The sequence below is a fragment of the Bufo gargarizans genome, chromosome 6 (genome assembly GCF_014858855.1).
Source record: "Bufo gargarizans isolate SCDJY-AF-19 chromosome 6, ASM1485885v1, whole genome shotgun sequence".
Classification (NCBI taxonomy): domain Eukaryota; kingdom Metazoa; phylum Chordata; class Amphibia; order Anura; family Bufonidae; genus Bufo; species Bufo gargarizans.
The window spans coordinates 255,590,982-255,612,927 of NC_058085.1; positions in this window are offsets into that span (position 1 = coordinate 255,590,982).

A 21,946-nucleotide genomic window follows, 5' to 3' on the forward strand; every position below is an offset into this window, starting at 1 on the left:
GCTTTATATACACAGGGTGTCCCTAAGCATAATGACAATGCTTTGGAATACCCCTTTCATGTTGATAACATTTTACCCCAGTAACTCTGGGGTAAAATGGCGCCAATGGAGGCAAATGCAGGCAGTCACTATGAGGTGGCATGTTAAAGTCTGGTGTGACGAGTCCCGGAGTGGGGTAGGTAAGGTCCTCAATATACTGCCTCAGCAGAACCACAGTGCAGCACAATATACTACCTCAGCAGATCATTGAGAGCATCAGATCATTATGTGGCTAAGAGGAGGGCTTAGGTGGCCCATCGGCCCACCAGGAATATTCCTTTTAGGGTCTATGGCCAGTCCGCCCCTGTCAGTAAGATCCATAGCGTCTTGGCCCACGTTTACATCTGCATTTGCGGCTCCAATATGGCCTCCATCACACAGTTGTTCAAAAATACGGGACAAAAAAAGAGCACTGCATGTTATGTGTATTTTTTTTGCTAATGTGAACATGGCCTTATATGTAAGAAAAGGCCAGTCACCTTTTTTGCGACTTTCTAAATGCTTGTGCCAGTCAAAAAGGGGACTTGCGACTATTTTACATCTAAAATAGTTGCAAGTACCTTGATAAATAACCTCCATTCATTTCTATGGAGCCGCCAAAAATAGCCAAGCGCTGGCTTGGCTATTTCCGTCGGCCCCATAGAAATAAATGGGAGCTATGGCCGCGCATGCGTGGTGCGCTCCCATTCACTTCAATGGAAAAGGTGGGGAGCTGCGCCTGGTGGTGGAAGGCGCAGCCACAACTCTCCCCGACTTCGTTCTGCTTGTAGGTGCGGGTCCCAGAGGTGGGACCCGCACCTATCAGACAATGGGGGCATATCCTAGCGATATGCCCCCATAGTCTAAGATGGGATAACCCCTTTAATGTTTGCAGATGCACACAGGAACAAAGACCTACATTTTTGGAGACATGTCCTGTGGTCTGACTAAACTTAAATTAATGACCATCGTTACATTTGGAGGAAAAAGGGAAAAGCTTGGAAGCCTAAGATCACCATCCCAACTGTGAAACACAGGGGTGACAGGATCATGTTGTGGGGTTGTTCTGCTGCAGGAGGGACTGGTGCACTTCACAAAATAGATGGCATCACCAGGAAAGAAGATTATGTGGAAATACTAAAGCAACATCTCAAGACATCAGCCAGGAAGTTAAAGCTTGCGCGGAAATGGGTCTTCCAAATGGACAATGACCCGAAGCATACTGCCAAACTGGTTACAAGGTGGCTGAAGGATAACAAAGTCAATGTTTTGGAGTGGCCATCACAAAGCCCTGATCTGAATCCTATTGAAAATTTATGGGCAAATTTGAAAAGGCAGGTGTGAGCAAGGCGACCAACAAACATGGCTCAGTTACACCAATTTTGTCAGGAGGAATAGGCCCAATTTCCAACCAACTATTGTGAGAAGCTTGTGGAAAGATATCCAAAATGTTTTACCCAAGTCATACAGTTTAAGGGCAATGGTACCAAATATTAATGAAATGTATATAAACTTTTAACTTTGCAGAAAGTAATAAAAATGCCTTAAAAAATTATCTCTCTCATTATTCAGGCATTTGGCAATTATGGTAATCCTAATTCACCAAAAACAGGAAAGGTTTATTCTGATTTCATGTCAGATATTGAGAAAAACATGCATATGTGTCTTTTTATATAGTGTATGTAAACTTCTGGTTTCAACTTTAAATGCTGCACCTGGTGCATCCTCCACCTGTTTGATGTAAATGCTGCGCCTGGTGCATCCTCCACCTGTTTGATGTAAATGCTGCGCCTGGTGCATCCTCCACCTGTTTGATGTAAATGCTGCGCTTGGTGCATCCTCCACCTGTTTGATGTAAATGCTGCGCCTGGTGCATCCTCCACCTGTTTGATGTAAATGCTGCGCCTGGTGCATCCTCCACCTGTTTGATGTAAATGCTGCGCCTGGTGCATCCTCCACCTGTTTGATGTAAATGCTGCGCCTGGTGCATCCTCCACCTGTTTGATGTAAATGCTGCCCCTGGTGCATCCTCCACCTGTTTGATGTAAATGCTGCGCCTGGTGCATCCTCCACCTGTTTGATGTAAATGCTGCGCCTGGTGCATCCTCCACCTGTTTGATGTAAGTGCTGCGCCTGGTGCATCCTCCACCTGTTTGATGTAAATTCTGCGCTTGGTGCATCCTCCACCTGTTTGATGTAAATTCTGCGCTTGGTGCATCCTCCACCTGTTTGATGTAAATGCTGCGCCTGGTGCATCCTCCACCTGTTTGATGTAAATGCTGCCCCTGGTGCATCCTCCACCTGTTTGATGTAAATGCTGCGCCTGGTGCATCCTCCACCTGTTTGATGTAAATGCTGCGCTTGGTGCATCCTCCACCTGTTTGATGTAAATGCTGCGCTTGGTGCATCCTCCACCTGTTTGATGTAAATGCTGCGCCTGGTGCATCCTCCACCTGTTTGATGTAAATGTTGCGCTTGGTGCATCCTCCACCTGTTTGATGTAAATGCTGCCCCTGGTGCATCCTCCACCTGTTTGATGTAAATGCTGCGCCTGGTGCATCCTCCACCTGTTTGATGTAAATGCTGCGCCTGGTGCATCATCCACCTGTTTGATGTAAATGCTGCGCCTGGTGCATCCTCCACCTGTTTGATGTAAATGCTGCGCCTGGTGCATCCTCCACCTGTTTGATGTAAATGCTGCGCCTGGTGCATCCTCCACCTGTTTGATGTAAATGCTGCCCCTGGTGCATCCTCCACCTGTTTGATGTAAATGCTGCGCCTGGTGCATCCTCCACCTGTTTGATGTAAGTGCTGCGCCTGGTGCATCCTCCACCTGTTTGATGTAAATGCTGCGCCTGGTGCATCCTCCACCTGTTTGATGTAAGTGCTGCGCCTGGTGCATCCTCCACCTGTTTGATGTAAATGCTGCGCCTGGTGCATCCTCCACCTGTTTGATGTAAGTGCTGCGCCTGGTGCATCCTCCACCTGTTTGATGTAAGTGCTGCGCCTGGTGCATCCTCCACCTGTTTGATGTAAATGTTGCGCTTGGTGCATCCTCCACCTGTTTGATGTAAGTGCTGCGCCTGGTGCATCCTCCACCTGTTTGATGTAAATGTTGCGCTTGGTGCATCCTCCACCTGTTTGATGTAAATGCTGCGCCTGGTGCATCCTCCACCTGTTTGATGTAAATGCTGCCCGTGGTGCATCCTCCACCTGTTTGATGTAAATGCTGCGCCTGGTGCATCCTCCACCTGTTTGATGTAAATGCTGCCCGTGGTGCATCCTCCACCTGTTTGATGTAAATGCTGCGCCTGGTGCATCCTCCACCTGTTTGATGTAAATGCTGCGCCTGGTGCATCCTCCACCTGTTTGATGTAAATGCTGCGCTTGGTGCATCCTCCACCTGTTTGATGTAAATGCTGCGCCTGGTGCATCCTCCACCTGTTTGATGTAAATGCTGCGCCTGGTGCATCCTCCACCTGTTTGATGTAAATGCTGCCCCTGGTGCATCCTCCACCTGTTTGATGTAAATGCTGCCCCTGGTGCATCCTCCACCTGTTTGATGTAAGTGCTGCGCCTGGTGCATCCTCCACCTGTTTGATGTAAATGCTGCCCCTGGTGCATCCTCCACCTGTTTGATGTAAATGCTGCCCCTGGTGCATCCTCCACCTGTTTGATGTAAATGCTGCGCCTGGTGCATCCTCCACCTGTTTGATGTAAATGCTGCGCCTGGTGCATCCTCCACCTGTTTGATGTAAATTCTGCGCTTGGTGCATCCTCCACCTGTTTGATGTAAATGCTGCGCCTGGTGCATCATCCACCTGTTTGATGTAAATGCTGCGCCTGGTGCATCCTCCACCTGTTTGATGTAAATGCTGCGCCTGGTGCATCCTCCACCTGTTTGATGTAAATGCTGCGCCTGGTGCATCCTCCACCTGTTTGATGTAAATGCTGCCCGTGGTGCATCCTCCACCTGTTTGATGTAAATGCTGCGCCTGGTGCATCCTCCACCTGTTTGATGTAAGTGCTGCGCCTGGTGCATCCTCCACCTGTTTGATGTAAATGCTGCGCCTGGTGCATCCTCCACCTGTTTGATGTAAATGCTGCCCGTGGTGCATCCTCCACCTGTTTGATGTAAATGCTGCCCGTGGTGCATCCTCCACCTGTTTGATGTAAATGCTGCGCCTGGTGCATCCTCCACCTGTTTGATGTAAGTGCTGCGCCTGGTGCATCCTCCACCTGTTTGATGTAAATGCTGCGCCTGGTGCATTTAGTTATAGGCGCCTCTACAGCAGTTCATGCGTCTGACGTAAAATGAATCCTAAATATTTCTTCACCAACATTTACACCTGTTTCCGTAAATGTTAGTAAACATGGCAGCCCCAGCATGGTCCCTGACAGGCCCTCGCTCTGTCCCTGTTCCGCCCAGCTGTCCAGCACAGCATAAAACCAGCCATGCGACTAAATATTGTCACATGACCAGTCAAAAAAAGGAACTTACAACTTATTTTTTGACTAAAAAAGTCATATATCCCTTGATAAAATACCCCCAATATGTGCGATTTTGTGCCAGCATTTTGGTTCAAAGTTCCGTCACAAATTAAAGGGATATTCCCATCTGGGACACTGATGGCATATTGCTAGGATATACCATCAATGTCAGACAGGGGGGGGGCCGGGACCCACCACCAACCTACATCCCTTTCTCCAAAACATGGTCACTTCTCCATTTACCTCTATAGCCAAGCCACCACTCCCACAGCAGTGACCAGAAGTGTGGCCTCATTTGCGCGGCTGCTCTCCCTTTACTTCAGGGGCCCCATTATCAAGATAAGAGTGGGACCCGCACCTGACATTGATGGCATATCCTAGCAATGTTCCATAAATGTCCCAGATGGGAGTGCCCCTTTAGGCCAACCAACAGGTGGTTAAAAGTTTGATTATTTTTTAATTTTTTATATGCGCCAAATATATCATCCAGCGTGAGCCACTGTGATTCTGCATATCTTTACACTGCCAGATTAGTAAAATCGCCCTAGTGAGGTTTCCTGTCCCGCAGGATCAAGAAACATCCTTGGTCCAACCTGTGGCTTTCCAGCTGTTACAAAACTACAACTCCCATCACTGGGTAAATGTTTTGGATTGATGTGACGTATTAGCTGTCTAGCACATGGCGGGTTAGGATTCGCCATTCAATATATTGTTACGCCGCCATTTTGCTGCATTCTGGAGGTTTTCCTGACTGTGACTGGCAGCGGCAGGTCATAGTGCTTCCCCTTAATCTTCAGTTTCTGCTGAGACGCCGGCCTACGGGTTCCCTGCATGGGTCCATTCGTTACACTGATGTCCTGTACAATGGGCTGCCTGTTTAATGATGTAGCGCCATTGTCTGATCCCCAGGACACACGCTGGGCGGCCATTTTCACTGATCTCCATTAGAAAAGTGATTCAGGCAATTAGGAGGCTTATTTACTAAACAAATAAACTACACAGAGTCCGTCCATTCATGTCACACTGGGGAGGATGTGATCCGTGACCATGCAGCAGATTAGAGTGTCAGCTCCTTTGTGCTACTTGCTTTAATAAGGGGTATAGAGCTCGGCCCGCAATCACCCTCTTTAGTTTACGCTCTTTGCAGGTGAATTGCTGAAGATGGGGTGGATGGGCGGCTCTTAAGATTATAGACGCAACAATTACATTGTGTACATAGTGTTATGTATAGAGCTATAGGTCCTTTATGCCTCATCCTCTGGAAGGTTTACTATGAATCCATCCCAAAAGGTAAAAATACATGAGATATTTCTAACTGCATGAAGATGTGGTAAACCGCACGCCTCCCTCACACAATTTTTTTTACTAGTGGTAAAATACTCAATGCGTTGTTTACCCTTTTTTTTTCTTTGCAGCATTTTTTACTTGCATTTTTTTTTTTTTACTCCCATAGTGATTCTGATGAGAAAAATAACATAACAAGGGGCATGGTGCATTTTGACAAAAAATGTGAAAAACACTAAATAAAGCTCACAGATGCGATGCATAAAATGCCATGCAAAAAAATAAACCATTTGTCATGAGGGGGTGGCATAGTGGTAGAGCGGGATGACTTAGATTCCTCCCTACGCTGCCATAAGATTCGGATAACATGTTGAGGGGTGTGCCTGGTGTAGTTTTCTGCTAACGTTTACGCCTTTCCAGACGTAAAGGTTAGTAAATCGCTTAGATCGGCAGGGTTGGTGCTCTTCTGGTCCCTGCACACAAAACGTTTTTCAGCGCAGAATTATGTGCAGAAAAAAACCAGCGTAATACAGTACCAGCAAAGTGTATGAGATGAGACATATCACATGTACACTTTGTGGGGGACATTTACTAAGACGTCCATGCAGACAGGTGAATGGACTGCCAAATATAGACGCCTCATAATAAATTGTCTGTATACTACGTCAGCACAGCGGGGACAACTAAGACAACTTAGTAAATGTTCCCCGCAAAGTGTACAGTTGATTTTTCTCATCTCATACACTTTACTGGTACTGTATTATGCTGCGTTTTTTCTGCACGTAAATCCACACTGAAAAAAGTGTGTAATACACATTGTGTGCAGGTACCTCACTGCACCTTCCCACCCCAATGCGCAGGCGCTTGTTTTAACCACGTAGAACTTAGTGTTGCTAGTTCCCTTACAATGCCCCTATTTACTCATGCCCATGCGCCCGCCCCTGAGGCACTCCCCCGCTCCCCACTCCTATTAAATACACTAACACTTAAAGAGCACTAACACGCCATCCTGACATACTACTTGCACCATGACTAAGGTAAGGCATATTTACATCATCTGCACATCCCGCTCCATGACCATATACAGTTGCAAGAAAAAGTATGTGAACCCTTTGGAATTATATGGATTTCTGCACAAATTGGTCATAAAATGTGATCTGATCTTCATCTAAGTCACAACAATAGACAATCACAGTCTGCTTAAACAAAAAACACATAAAGAATTAAATGTTACCATGTTTTTATTGAACACACCATGTAAACATTCACAGTGCAGGTGGAAAACGTATGTGAACCCCTAGACTAATGACATCTCCAAGTGCTAATTGGAGTGAGGTGTCAGCCAACTGGAGTCCAATCAATGAGATGAGATTGGAGGTGTTGGTTACAGCTGCCCTGCCCTATAAAAAACACACACCAGTTCTGGGTTTGCTTTTCACAAGAAGCATTGCCTGATGTGGATGATGCCTCGCACAAAAGAGCTCTTAGAAGACCTACGATTAAGAATTTTTGACTTGCATAAAGCTGGAAAGGGTTATAAAAGTATCTCCAAAAGCCTTGCTGTTCATCAGTCCACGGTAAGACAAATTGTCTATAAATGGAGAAAATTCAGCACTGCTGCTACTCTCCCTAGGAGTGGCCGTCCTGTAAAGATGACTGCAAGAGCACAGCGCAGGCTGCTCAATGAGGTGAAGAAGAATCCTAGAGTGTCAGCTAAAGACTTACAAAAGTCTCTGGCATATGCTAACATCCCTGTTAGCGAATCTACGATACGTAAAACACTAAACAAGAATGGATTTAATGGGAGGATTTCCACAGAGGAAGCCACTGCTGTCCATAATAAACATTGCTGCACGTTTACAGTTTGCATAAGAGCACCTGGATGTTCTGCAGCAGTACTGGCAAAATATTCTGGGGACAGATGAAACCAAAGTTTAGTTAGTTTGGAAGAAACACACAACACTATGTGTGGAGAAAAAGAGGCACAGCACACCAACATCAAAACCTCATGCCAACTGTGAAGTATGCTGGTGGGGGCATCATGGTTTGGGGCTGCTTTGCTGCGTCAGGGCCTGGACGGATTGCTATCATCGAAGGAAAAATGAATTCCCAAGTTTATCAAGATATTTTGCAGGAGAACTTAAGGCCATCTGTCCACCAGCTGAAGCTCAACAGAAGATGGGTGTTGCAACAGGACAACGACCTAAAGCATAGAAGTAAATCCACAACAGAATGGCTTAAACAGAAGAAAATACGCCTTCTGGAGTGGCCCAGTCAGAGTCCTGACCTCAACCCGATTGAGATGCTGTGGCATGACCTCAAGAAAGCGATTCACACCAGACATCCCAAGAATATTGCTGAACTGAAACCGTTCTGTAAAGATGAATGGTCAAGAATTACTCCTGACCGTTGTGCCCGTCTGATCTGCAACTACAGTAAACGTTTGGTTGAAGTTATTGCTGACAAAGAAGGTTCAACCAGTTATTAAATCCAAGGGTTCACATACTTTTTCCACCTACACTGTGAATGTTTACATGGTGTGTTCAATAAAAACATGGTAACATTTAATTCTTTGTGTGTTATTAGTTTAAGCAGACTGTGATTGTCTATTGTAGTGACTTAGATGAAGATCAGATCACATTTTATGACCAATTTGTGCAGAATTTCATATCATTCCAAAGGGTTCACATACTTTTTATCGCAACTGTATATACCTCATTTATCTATACTACTTCATCTCTTTCATTTCTTTCCTTCCTGGCGCTCATCTATCTACAGTCGTGGCCAAAAGTTTAGAAAATGACACAAATATTAGTTTTCACAAAGTTAGCTTGCTAAACTGCTTTTAGATCTTTGTTTCAGTTGTTTCTGTGATGTAGTGAAATATAATTACACACACTTCATACGTTTCAAAGGCTTTTATCGACAATTACATGACATTTATGCAAAGAGTCAGTATTTGCAGTGTTGGCCCTTCTTTTTCAGGACCTCTGCAATTCGACCGGGCATGCTCTCAATCAACTTCTGGGCCAATTCCTGACTGATAGCAACCCATTCTTTCATAATCACTTCTTGGAGTTTGTCAGAATTAGTGGGTTTTTGTTTGTCCACCCGCCTCTTGAGGATTGACCACAAGTTCTCAATGAGATTAAGATCTGGGGAGTTTCTAGGCCATGGACCCAAAATGTCAACATTTTGGTCCCCGAGCCACTTAGTTATCACTTTTGCCTTATGGCACGGTGCTCCATCGTGCTGGAAAATGCATTGTTCTTCACCAAACTGTTGTTGGATTGTTGGAAGAAGTTGCTGTTGGAGGGTGTTTTGGTACCATTCTTTATTCATGGCTGTGTTTTGGGGCAAAATTGTGAGTGAGCCCACTCCCTTGGATGAGAAGCAACCCCACACATGAATGGTCTCAGGATGCTTTACTGTTGGCATGACACAGGACTGATGGTAGCGCTCATCTTTTCTTCTCCGGACAAGCCTTTTTCCTGATGCCCCAAACAATCGGAAAGAGGCTTCATCGGAGAATATGACTTTGCCCCAGTCCTCAGCAGTCCATTCACCATATTTTCTGCAGAAGATCAATCTGTCCCTGATGTTTTTTTGGGAGAGAAGTGGCTTCTTTGCTGCCCTTCTTGACACCAGGTCATCTTCCAAAAGTCTTCGCCTCACTGTGCGTGCAGATGCGCTCACACCTGCCTGCTGCCATTCCTGAGCAAGCTCTGCACTGGTGGCACTCCGATCCCGCAGCTGAATCCTCTTTAGGAGACGATCCTGACGCTTGCTGGACTTTCTTGGACGCCCTGAAGCCTTCTTAACAAGAATTGAACCTCTTTTCTTGAAGTTCTTGATGATCCTATAAATTGTTGATTGAGGTGCAATCTTAGTAGCCACAATATCCTTGCCTGTGAAGCCATTTTTATGCAACGCAATGATGGCTGCACGCATTTCTTTGCAGGTCACCGTGGTTAACAATGGAAGAACAATGATTTCAAGCATCACCCTCCTTTTAACAGGTCAAGTCTGCCATTTTAACCCAATCAGCCTGACATAATGATCTCCAGCCTTGTTCTAGTCAACATTCTCACCTGAGTTAACAAGACGATTACTGAAATGATCTCAGTGGGTCCTTTAATGACAGCAATGAAATGCAGTGGAGCCCAGAACTTTTTGGGATTAAGTTAATTTTCATGGCAAAGAAGGACTATGCAATTCATCTGATCACTCTTCATAACATTCCGGAGTATATGCAAATTGCTATTATAAATACTTAAGCAGCAACTTTTCCAATTTCCAATATTTATGTAATTCTTAAAACTTTTGGCCACGACTGTACTTCACCAACAGGCTCTTCATAGCCCTATATGAGACAGTCTACGCTCTGTCACACTGGGAGTTCCTACAATGTTTACGTTCCTGCTCTATATGCTGTACAGATTAAGACCTGTGTAATAATACTTGTCTCTACACAGATACCTTTCATGCTACTTTGCTACAGAGACTCATACTCACAAATGTTTACACTTATGACTCTCCACAGTCCTGTACTTGCCGAAAATTGACCATGTATTATGTAACCATATGTATTTCGCTGCAACTTGTCTAGACATCACGTGACGTCAACTACTCTATACAATAGACTAATGATCTACTGTACTTACTGTACTTTATCTTTTTTGTTCTGTAACATATCTGTCTATATTTATACCAGGCCGTGATCAAGGTCTATTGTTGACTGAAACGTTGGCCAGTGGCTAAATATTATTCCCTGGATCGATAAAAAAGTAAAAAATAAAATAAAAAGAGCTTTCCAATAATAATAATAAAAATAAGCATTTAACGAAACAGCAACTAGAGTGCCGTGGATTTCTCTTCTATTGCATGTACCAGAAGAGCACCAAACCTGGTGATCTAAGTGGAAGCTGAGGACCAACAATTACTAGAGGGGCCCTATATGATAAATGCAAGCAATATGTGTAAAAACCTTCAGAGACAGTGGACCACAATGGTAAAGCAGGGAGCCATTGGCCTCCTTATTCACCTGGCCGGCGCTCTCCCCAGCAGCAGGCACGATGTAGTGATGTCATCACGCCTGCAAGAGAACGCGCAGGCCGGGGAATGATGATCATCCTAAGCCTGTGCAATCTTGTGCTCTGCACAGCAGGCATGAAGACGCCACGTCATCTTGTCTGCTGCTGGGGAAAGCAGGATGAGCTCCATTTATCAGGGAAACAGGGCGAGGTGAGTGTTACTTATCACTATTGATACACCTTTTTGAATCCAGAGGGAAAACAAACCAGGCTGGTGTAGTGAGCTGCATCTATATTTATTTATATAAGGAGCTATATAACGCGAGTTTGACCGCGACGCGTGGTTGATTTAAGTGTGGTTGCGTAAGTGTGTGACTTAAGATTAAGTGACTTTAGATTCAGGGACTTCAGTGGGGGACTGTAATTAGCCAGTTTCTTAGTACTACATTATATTGTATTTTTTGCTTTGCTGGTGTAATCCCCATTTAGTATGTGTTGCACAATTGACAACGCAGTCCAGTGCACATCTTGCATGATGTATGCAGTCCTGGAACTGCAGTTCCAGGGTGCATATCTTTGTTCAAGATGTGAGCAAATTACCCGTTTGGAATCGCAAATCGAGTCTCTAAACGGGCAAGTTGCAACACTGAGAGGCATTGACAATTTGCAAAAGAGTTTGCTTCTCACCGAGCAAGCACTCTTTGGGGTAGATGAGGGGGGAGGGTGACAGAGAGGAGGCTGAGGAAAGTGAGGTAGCTAGCTGGGTAACAGTTAGAAAGCGGGGTAGAGGGAAGAGTGCCAGGGAGGCTAGCCCTGATCTGACACACCCCAACAAGTTTGCTCGTTTGGCAGATGAGGGGGATGTCAGTCCAGGGATGGCACTGCCGCAGCCAGACACTTCCTCTGCCAGTCATGGGAATGCCAGCTCCGGTAAGCAGGGGACCAGGAGAGCAGGGCAGGCCAGACAGGTGCTGGTAGTGGGAGACTCAATTATTAGGGGAACAGATGGGGAAATCTGTCACAAAGACTGTGATCGTTGAACAGTGTGCTGTCTTCCTGGCGCTAGAGTTCGACACATCGCGGATCGGGTTGACCGATTACTGGGAGGGGCTGGAGAAGATCCAGCGGTCATGGTCCATATCGGAACCAATGACAAAGTTAGGGCTAGGTGGAGAGTCCTTAAAAATTATTTCAGGGATTTAGGTCAAAAGCTGAGGGCAAGGACCGAAATACTACCTTTACCACGGGCCACACAAGAGAGGCAGCGGGAGATTAGGGAAATTAACAAGTGGATCAAGAACTGGTGTAGGAAGGAGGGGGTTTGGGTTCCTGGAGAACTGGGCCGACTTCTCTATCGGCTACAGGCTCTATCGTAGGAACGGGCTGCACCTCAATGGGGAAGGGGCAGCTGTGTTGGGGAAGAAGATGGCTAGAAGGTTGGAGGAGTGTTTAAACTAGGGACTGGGGGAGAGGGTAATTATGTTATAGGAGGGGAAGATAGTGCAGATAGAGACCGGGGGCAAGGTAGTGGGACTGGGGGAGGAATGGAAGGAGGGACTAGAACAGTTCAGAAAGAAAGGTGTAGAGTAAAAAATATACATAAACCTCTCAAATGTATGTATACTAATGCCAGAAGCCTGACTAATAAAACTGGCGAACTGGAATTAGTGATGTGTGAGGAGGACTATGACATAGTGGGAATAACTGAGACATGGCTGGATGATAACAATGACTGGGCAGTTAATGTACAGGGTTACAGTCTGTTTAGAAAGGATCGTCAAAACCGGAGAGGAGGAGGGGGCTGCCTTTATGTAAAGTCCGGTATAAAGCCCACACTCCGTGAAGATATAAGTGAGGGACATGAACATGTGGAGTAGAGATACATGGCGCTAAAAACAATAATAAATTACTAATAGGAGTTTACTATAAACCACCTAATATACCAGAGTCCACAGAAAATCTACTACTAAACGAGATAGACGAGGCGGCAAATCATAATGAGGTGGTTATTATGGGGGACTTCAACTACCCAGATATAGACTGGGAAACTGAAACCTGTATATCTCATAAAGGAAACAGGTTCTTGGCAATAACCAAAGACAATTACCTCTCCCAACTGGTTCAGGACCCGACTAGAGGGACGGCCATACTGGACTTAGTATTAACCAAAAGGCCTGACAGAACAACAGACGTGCAGGTTGGGGGACACCTGGGAAATAGTGACCACAAAGTAATAACCTTCCAATTATCATTCAAAAGAGTGTTTCTACAGGGAGGAACAAAAATACCAAACTTCAAAAAAGCTAAATTTAGCCAACTAAGAGAGGCCATAGGCCTAACTAAATGGGATAAAGTCCTCGCAAATAAAAATACAGCCACAAAATGGGATATCTTTAAAAGCATCCTAAAATCTAATTGTGAGAGGTACATACCATATGGGAATAAAAGGTTAAGGAACAAAAAGAAACCAATGTGGATAAACAGAACTGTAAAGAAAGCAATAAATGACAAAAAGAAAGCATATAAAACACTAAAACATGAAGGTAGCACGGAAGCACTGAAAAACTATAAGGAAAAAAATAGAACATGTAAAAAACAAATAAAAGCGGCCAAACTAGAGACCGAGAGATTAATTGCCAAAGAGAGTAAAACTAACCCTAAAATGTTCTTCAATTATATAAATGTTAAAAAGTATAAATCTGAAGGTATCGGCCCGTTAAAGAGTAATGAGGGGGGAGTCGCAGAGAGCGACGAGGAGAAAGCAAAGCTGTTAAATATTTTTTTCTCCAATGTATTTACTGAGGAAAATAAACTGTCAGATGACATGCCGAATGTTGAAATAAATTCCCCATTAAAAGTGTCCTGTCTGACCCAGGAAGAAGTGCAACAGCGACTTAAAAAAGATTAAAATAGACAAATCGCCAGGACTGGATGGCATACACGCCCGTATCCTAAGGGAATTAAGTAATGTCATAGCCAGACCCTTATTTCTGATATTTGCAGACTCTATACTGACAGGGAATGTCCCACAGGATTGGCGCATGGCAAATGTGGTGCCAATATTCAAAAAGGGTCCAAAAACAGAGCCTGGAAACTATAGGCCAGTAAGTTTAACATCTGTTGTGGGTAAACTGTTTGAAGGTTTTCTGAGAGATGCTATGTTAGAGCATCTTAACGGAAATAAGCAAATAACGCCATATCAGCATGGCTTCGTGAGGGATCGGTCATGTCAAACAAATTTAATCAGTTTCTATGAGGAGGTAAGTTCTAGACTTGACAGCGGCGAATCAATGGATGTCGTGTATCTGGACTTCTCCAAAGCATTTGACACTGTACCACATAAAAGGTTAGTAGATAAAATGAGAATGCTCGGACTGGGAGAAAACGTCTGTAAGTGGGTAAGTAACTGGCTCAATGATAGAAAACAGAGGGTGGTTATTAATGGTACACACTCAGATTGGCTCACTGTCACTAGTGGGGTACCTCAGGGGTCAGTATTGGGCCCTATTCTCTTCAATATATTTGTTAATGATCTTGTAGAAGGCTTGCATAGTAAAATATCAATTTTTGCAGATGACACTAAACTGTGTAAAGTAATTAACACTGAAGAGGACAGTATACTACTACAGAGGGATCTGGATAGATTGCAGGCTTGGGCAGATAAGTGGCAGATGAGGTGTAACACTGACAAATGTAAAGTTATGCACATGAGAAGGAATAATGCAAGTCACCCGTACTTATCAAATGGTAAAACACTCGGTAACACTGACATGGAAAAGGACTTAGGAATTTTAATAAACAGCAAACTAAGCTGCAAAAACCAGTGTCAGGCAGCTGCTGCCAAGGCCAATAAGATAATGGGTTGCATCAAAAGGGGCATAGATGCCCGTGATGAGAACACTGTCCTACCACTTTACAAATCATTAGTCAGACCACACATGGAGTACTGTGTACAGTTCTGGGCTCCAGTGAACAAAGCAGACATAGCAGAGCTGGAGGGGGTCCAGAGGAGGGCAACTAAAGTAATAACTGGAATGGGGCAACTACAGTACCCTGAAAGATTATCAAAATTAGGGTTATTCACTTTAGAAAAAAGACGACTGAGGGGAGATCTAATTAATATGTATAAATATATCAGGGGTCAGTACAGAGATCTATCCCATCAGCTATTTATCCCCAGGACTGTGACTGTGACGAGGGGACATCCTCTGCGTCTGGAGGAAAGAAGGTTTGTACACAAACATAGAAGAGGATTCTTTACGGTAAGAGCAGTGAGACTATGGAACTCTCTGCCTGAGGAGGTGGTGATGGTGAGTTCACTAAAAGAGTTCAAGAGGGGCCTGGATGTATTTCTGGAGGGTAATAATATTACAGGCTATAGCTACTAGAGAGGGGTCGTTCATCCAGGGATTTATTCTGATTGCCTGATTGGAGTCGGGAAGGAATTTTTCATTCCCTTAAAGTGGGGAAAATTGGCTTCTACCTCCGTTTTTTTTTTTTGCCTTCCTCTGGATCAACTTGCAGGATGACAGGCCGAACTGGATGGACAAATGTCTTTTTTCGGCCTTATGTACTATGTTACTATGTATGTTACTATCGTGAGGGGGTACTAAGAGGGCATAACTACTCTGTGGGAGCACAAAGGGGACTGAGAGAGATTGGGCTCATGCACACAAGCTTAAGGGCCCCGTGCCCATGCTGCAGACCGCATACAGCTGTTCACAATGCACAGGCAGCGGCCTTTTGCAAATGCGGTCCCATGGACTTGAATGGCCAATGATAGAACATGTTCTATCTTTTTGTGGTGCGGAGGCACAGACACAAAAGCCCACGGAAGCGCTTTGTAGTTCTTCCGAATAGTGCCTCCGCACAAGATAGGTGTAGTCCTATCTTCAGTCGTATCGTGTGGATTGTGGACCCATTCAAGTCAATGGGTCTGCATGCGCACCACGGAGTGCACACGGCAGGTGCCCGTATATTGTGGACCCACTGTTTACGGCCTGCAATACGGGTATAGAGCCGTTACATTTGTGGGCATGAGCCCTCATACAGATAGGTTTTTGCAGAGTCAAAGACGTGGCTTAGTGTCCTCCTTGGCCATTTTTAAAGTTAGCAGGTAAGTAATACTGTCTGATGAGCCACTGTACCTAATCCTATCATATGTGATACCTCTCTGCTGAGTTGCTGCATCTAAAGGCCCCTTTACACCGATCAATTTAGCAGGCGATTGTTGGGAAGGAAGCGTTTCTTCCCCGCAAGCGCCTGCTCGTCAGTGAAGGAGACCTCTACATTTACATGCAGAGATCTCCACAGTACGTGGAGGAATGATCGCTAATGCCATCGCTTGTCAACATACTGAATTATTGTTTGCCGGCACCCCTGTTTCCTCATAGATTGTAAGCCTTTGTGAGCAGGGCCCTGGCTCCCATTGAAGTGTTGTCTGATTTTGTTTGTACATGTATTCAGTGATGGCCAGCGAACACATGCGGGCAGCCATCTTGAGTCACCCGTCCGGCGATGCACAGGTAAGCCCTTACCTGTACCTGTGCCTGTGCCGTTAGCCGGTCTGAAATCAAATGCGGTCACAGGGAGCAGGCAGTTTCGAGAACAGCTGCCGGAGGCCTTCATCGGGCTGTTCTCAGAACTGCCTGCTCCCGGTGACCACATTTGATTTCAGACCAGCCCTCGGCACAGGTAAGGACTTACCTGTGCATCGCTGGACGGGTGAGTCAAGATGGCAGCCCGCATGTGTTTGTTGGCGAACACTGCGAACCGACCATCACTGCATGTACTCCCTGAATGGTAAGGTGCTGCTATTATTATTATTACTACAGACATATAATAATTACACACACACTCAGTCCTCTCCCCATTTTGTGGATTTGTCGGTTTTTGGAAGAAAACTACAAATAAACAAGACTAAATTTTCACAGAATCCTCCAGGGCCTTTTTTGTAAGGGATTTAAGATTTTCATCACTTGTATATTTGTCGGGGGCCGGGGCTCAGTAGATAAATAAATGGCCGTCTGGCTGCTATGGACGTCTACCTGTTTTCTTATCCCTCAGCCAATCAATCAAGTTTATTATGCGACAGCTCTCCAAAACCCCTTCAAGTCTCCACTGCCTCCTAAGTAAAACACATGACGCCGTTATTAAAGACACGTCGTCAACTGTCTCCAGCATTAGTGTGCCCGGGGTGGGAGTACCAATCTGAATTATATTCTAGGAGAACCCCAGCAGTATGGAAAAGCAACCAGCAAGGAGACCAATACTGCGCAGAACAAGAAAAGAGAGCTTCTCTCCCAGCTAAGACGGGTTCATCCTGACCATCCTAGTTCCTGAATGCAATGCCAAAAGTGCAGTAAGGACTGACACATACTTAGCTAATTCTATATAACACTGCAAATGTATGTACCATTCATTATTTGTGACAACCGAGGACAGCAATGTCACCCAACACATGCCTGAAGGCAATAATGAGAGACGCGCCCTCCATCTGAAGGCTCCACATCAGGAACAAGCCGTTATTTCCTCACCTCTTATCTGGAGGCAGAAAACTGTTACCAGCTGCATGGATTTGTACAACATGAATCGCCCGCCCCCCCCCCCCCCCCATTAAAACATTAAGGTTCATCTCTTCCACATACCAGCTAGTCGGGTAATAAATCTGCGTCAGCTTCATGCAAACGTGACCGTCACATGGTGGGGACAGATGAGAAACATCTAGAAGCACAGAACGTCCGCATTACCCCATATGGGAGAGGGTCCCTGCACCAACCTAGAAAAAACATGGTATGGGCCCACACACACGGCCGGAGCATTTTTTGCGTATCGGATGTGGACCCATTCATTTTAACGGGGCCTCAAAAGATGCAGACAGCACACCGTGTTCTGTCCGCATGCGCACGTCCGTTCCGTGGCATCCACAAAAAATAGGACATGTCCTACTCTTGTCCGGTTTGCGGAGAAGGATAGAATATTTCTACAGAAGCTCACAATCTAAATCCATGTCACCATCCCTGTATCATCCTTCACAACCTACTCTTCCTGTTTTACAATGTATCACTCTCATCATCCCAGTCTTCAGTAGTTCACAACCTACTCTTCCTGTTTTACAATGTATCACTCTCATCGTCCCAGTCTTCAGTACTTCACAACCTACTCTTTCTGTTTTACAATGTATCACTCTCATCATCCCAGTCTTCAGTACTTCACAACCTACTCTTCCATCTCACACCCAATTAAACATAAGGCATAACTTGAAGCTATTAGGTCCCAATACAAATCCTGTCGCAGATGACCTGAAGCTGAGCTGTGCAGTTCCCTATCATGTGCCATTCACAGCACTGCTGTCCTCCTATGGGGTCTAACACCACTACAGTTACCCCCTTGGAACCCCCTTCTCTCATCCCAATTCTACTAAGCATCCAGTAATCCCTAAGGTGCGTCGATGTTGGACATATACTTTAGTCACATCCAGAGCTGTGCTTTTGTATCATGGGCCTAAAGCCAATTTAAGATGAGTGTTGTACAGACAAATTCCCCTGCCTGACTGCGGGTCTGCTGAGCCAAATTCACAGCGTTATAGGGATCTATGATGCTGTATGTTCTGGCCAGTAGACCTGCAGTACGGTCAGGACACTCTTCCATAATACCGACTAATTGTCTTGTCTGAAACTGGCCTTACTCTAGTTACATCCAGAGCTGCATTCACAATTCTGTTGTTACATCATGTCTCTTACTCCAGTTGCATAAAGAGCCGCACTCACTATTTTGCTATTGCATCTTGTTCCTACAGTCACATCCAGAATTACACGCACAATCCTGCTGTTGCACCATGTCTCTTACTCCAGTCACATCCAGAGCTGCACTCACAATTCTGCTGTTGCATCTTGTCAATTACTCCAGTTACATCCAGAGTTACACTCACAATTCTGCTGTTAAAGCATGTCTCTTACTCCAGTCACATCTGGAGCTGCACTCACAATTCTGCTGTTGCATCTTGTCCCTTACTCCAGTTACATCCAGAGTTACACACACAATTCTGCTGTTAAAGCATGTCTTACTCCAGTCACATCTGGAGCTGCACTCGCAATTCTACTGTTGCATCTCGTCCTTTACTCCAGTCACATCCAGAGCTGCACTCACAATTCTGCTGTTGCATCTTGTCCTTTACTCTAGTTACATCCAGAGTTACACTCACAATTCTGCTGTTAAAGCATGTCTCTTACTCCAGTCACATCTGGAGCTGCACTCGCAATTCTACTGTTGCATCTCGTCCTTTACTCTAGTTACATCCAGAGTTACACTCACAATTCTGCTGTTAAAGCATGTCTCTTACTCCAGTCACATCTGGAGCTGCACTCACAATTCTACTGTTGCATCTTGCCCTTTACTCCAGTTACATCCAGAGCTGCACTCACAATTCTGCTGTTGCATCTTGTCCCTTACTCTAGTTACATCCAGAGTTACACTCACAATTCTGCTGTTAAAGCATGTCTCTTACTCCAGTCACATCTGGAGCTGCACTCGCAATTCTACTGTTGCATCTCATCCTTTACTCCAGTCACATCCAGAGCTGCACTTACAATTCTGCTGTTGCATCTTCTCCCTTACTCCAGTTACATCCAGAGTTACACTCACAATTCTGCTGTTAAAGCATGTCTCTTACTCCAGTCACATCCAGAGCTGCACTCACAATTCTGCTGTTGCATCTTCTCCCTTACTCCAGTTACATCCAGAGTTACACTCACAATTCTGCTGTTACAGCATGTCTCTTACTCCAGTCACATCCAGAGCTGCACTCATAATTCTGCTGTTGCATCTTGTCCCTTACTCTAGTTACATCCAGAGTTACACTCACAATTCTGCTATTAAAGCATGTCTCTTACTCCAGTCACATCTGGAGCTGCACTTGCAATTCTACTGTTGCATCTCGTCCTTTACTCTAGTCACACCCAGAGCTGCACTCACAATACTGCTGTTACGTTATGCCTCTCGCTCCAGTCACATCCAAACCTGCATGCATAATTCTGCAGATTTTCTGTCACCAGAGGGAGTACATATGAGAGTAGCACTGTCCAGGCTGAGCTGTTAGGTCCCATGGCCATCTGCCGCCTGTCTCCTAGGGCCACCAGCAGCACTGTCGCCGCAGCTCTTGCAGTAACTCAGGATCACTGCAGGAGAGGATGTACAGTATGTTGGTTTAAACTGCTGCTTGTTTGGGCTTAGTAATGAAGCAGAGGCGAGCGCTGCTGGAGGAGGATGTGGAAGTTGAGTGTGTGACGTATAGCTCACCCCTGGAGGGTTCCTGAGCTCTGATATTATAAATTGTTCTATTTATTGAGTGGGCGCCCCCGGTTCCACTTCTAATTTCCCCCCTCTAAATGATCCGATTTCTGTGCGGCGGGATCTCAATTAAAATAATTTGTCTGCGTTTGTTTCCCCGCCTTCCTCAGCCTCAGTGATCTGCTAACACAAATAATCACACGGCGCTGCAGTGCGGCTCGCTGGCGCCACTGATCAGAGCAGGGAGACGTGTTTGTGGAACTGGAGCTAGCAGGTGGCAGCCCAAGCCTGACCCTCTCAGGATATCCAGGCTCAGTGCACACACTGCTGACGCTCTCGCAGGAAACGTGCATTGCACAGAGGATCGTGGGAAGTTTTTCATGGCTCGCTCCAGGGTTAGCCTCCAGAATAGCTCATGTTATTGCTTAGCTGGAAGCGGCTCAGGCAGCTGAGCAACATCTGCTGACAAAACGAGAGATTCAGGGCCCGGGCCTGGTCAGAGTCCCAATGGAGGACTTCTGTGTCTTATCGTCACCTGTCAGCGGTCCTGATCTCTCGAGGGCTGTACGGGGTGTGCAGTCTCAGGCCTCATTCACATTTACATTTCTGCGGACAGCACGCGTACCAATTGATTTTAACGTGTCTGTTCACACATCAATATTTTTTTTTTTTTATGACCATGGGTCAGTGAAAAAAAATCAGAGACATTTACTACTTTGGTCCATAATGCGGACCCAACACGCCCATTGAAGTCTATGGGTCTGTGAAAAATCACTGACACAACACGGGTGGCATCCGTGTTTGGTTCGTCTTTCACTGACCATTGGTAGGAGATGCTCTGGAAAATTAATTTTTAGCTGAGCAGTGTCTATGAAATACGGAAGACACACGGAGGGCAAAAAACGGACACATGGACTAAACACAGATCCTTTACGGACATCTTCACGGATGAAACACAGACGTATTTTTCCATGGAAGTCAAACAAATGTCTTTTTCGCCACAATCGGCGACTTTTCCCCGCTCACGCCAGGTCTAAAAAAGTCTCATTTTCCATTTTCTATGCATGGTCTAGTTGTAGAAAATGGTCTAAGGGTCCATTTACACGTCCGTATGTGTTTTGCGGATCCGCAAAACACGGACACCGGCATTGTGCTTTCCGCATTTTGCGGACCGCACATCGCCGGCACCCTCATAGAAAATGCCTTTTCTTAATTGCGGACAAGAATAGGACATTTTCTATTTTTTTGTGGATCCACAAATGCGGATGCGGACAGCACATTCCAGCCCCATTGAAAATGAATGGGTCCGCACCTGTTTCGCAAAATTGCGGAACGGATGCGGACGTGTGAATGGACCCTAAATAAGTGCTTTAGAATTATGATGCGTTATGCCCAGTTGCCCGCGCCATCATGTATCTGCTGTGTTTGCAGAAGAAAAAGTCCTGTCTGCAGAGCTTTTCTTTCCACCAAAAATAATGGATACGTGCGCTTTCAGGGTTTTTTCCTGAAAGTCAGTGGATAAGCCATATTTTTTCATTTTTTATGCTCTTCTGATAAAAAGCTCAATGCAGGTGAGCGAGCATTTTCTAGGTTTATGTCAAATTATAGATGTGACATGTAAAAGTAAAAGAAAATACATAAAAAAACCCTGTCTCTTAAGTGAAATAAATAGATAAATAAAATCAAGTAAGTGTACTTTCACACTTGCGTTAGAAGAATCCGGCAGGCAGTTCTGTTGCCGAAACTGCCTGTCGGCTCCGTAAATCCGCATGCAAACGGAGATCATTTGTTTCTGGATCCGGATGTGGATCTGTCAGACAAATGAATTGAAA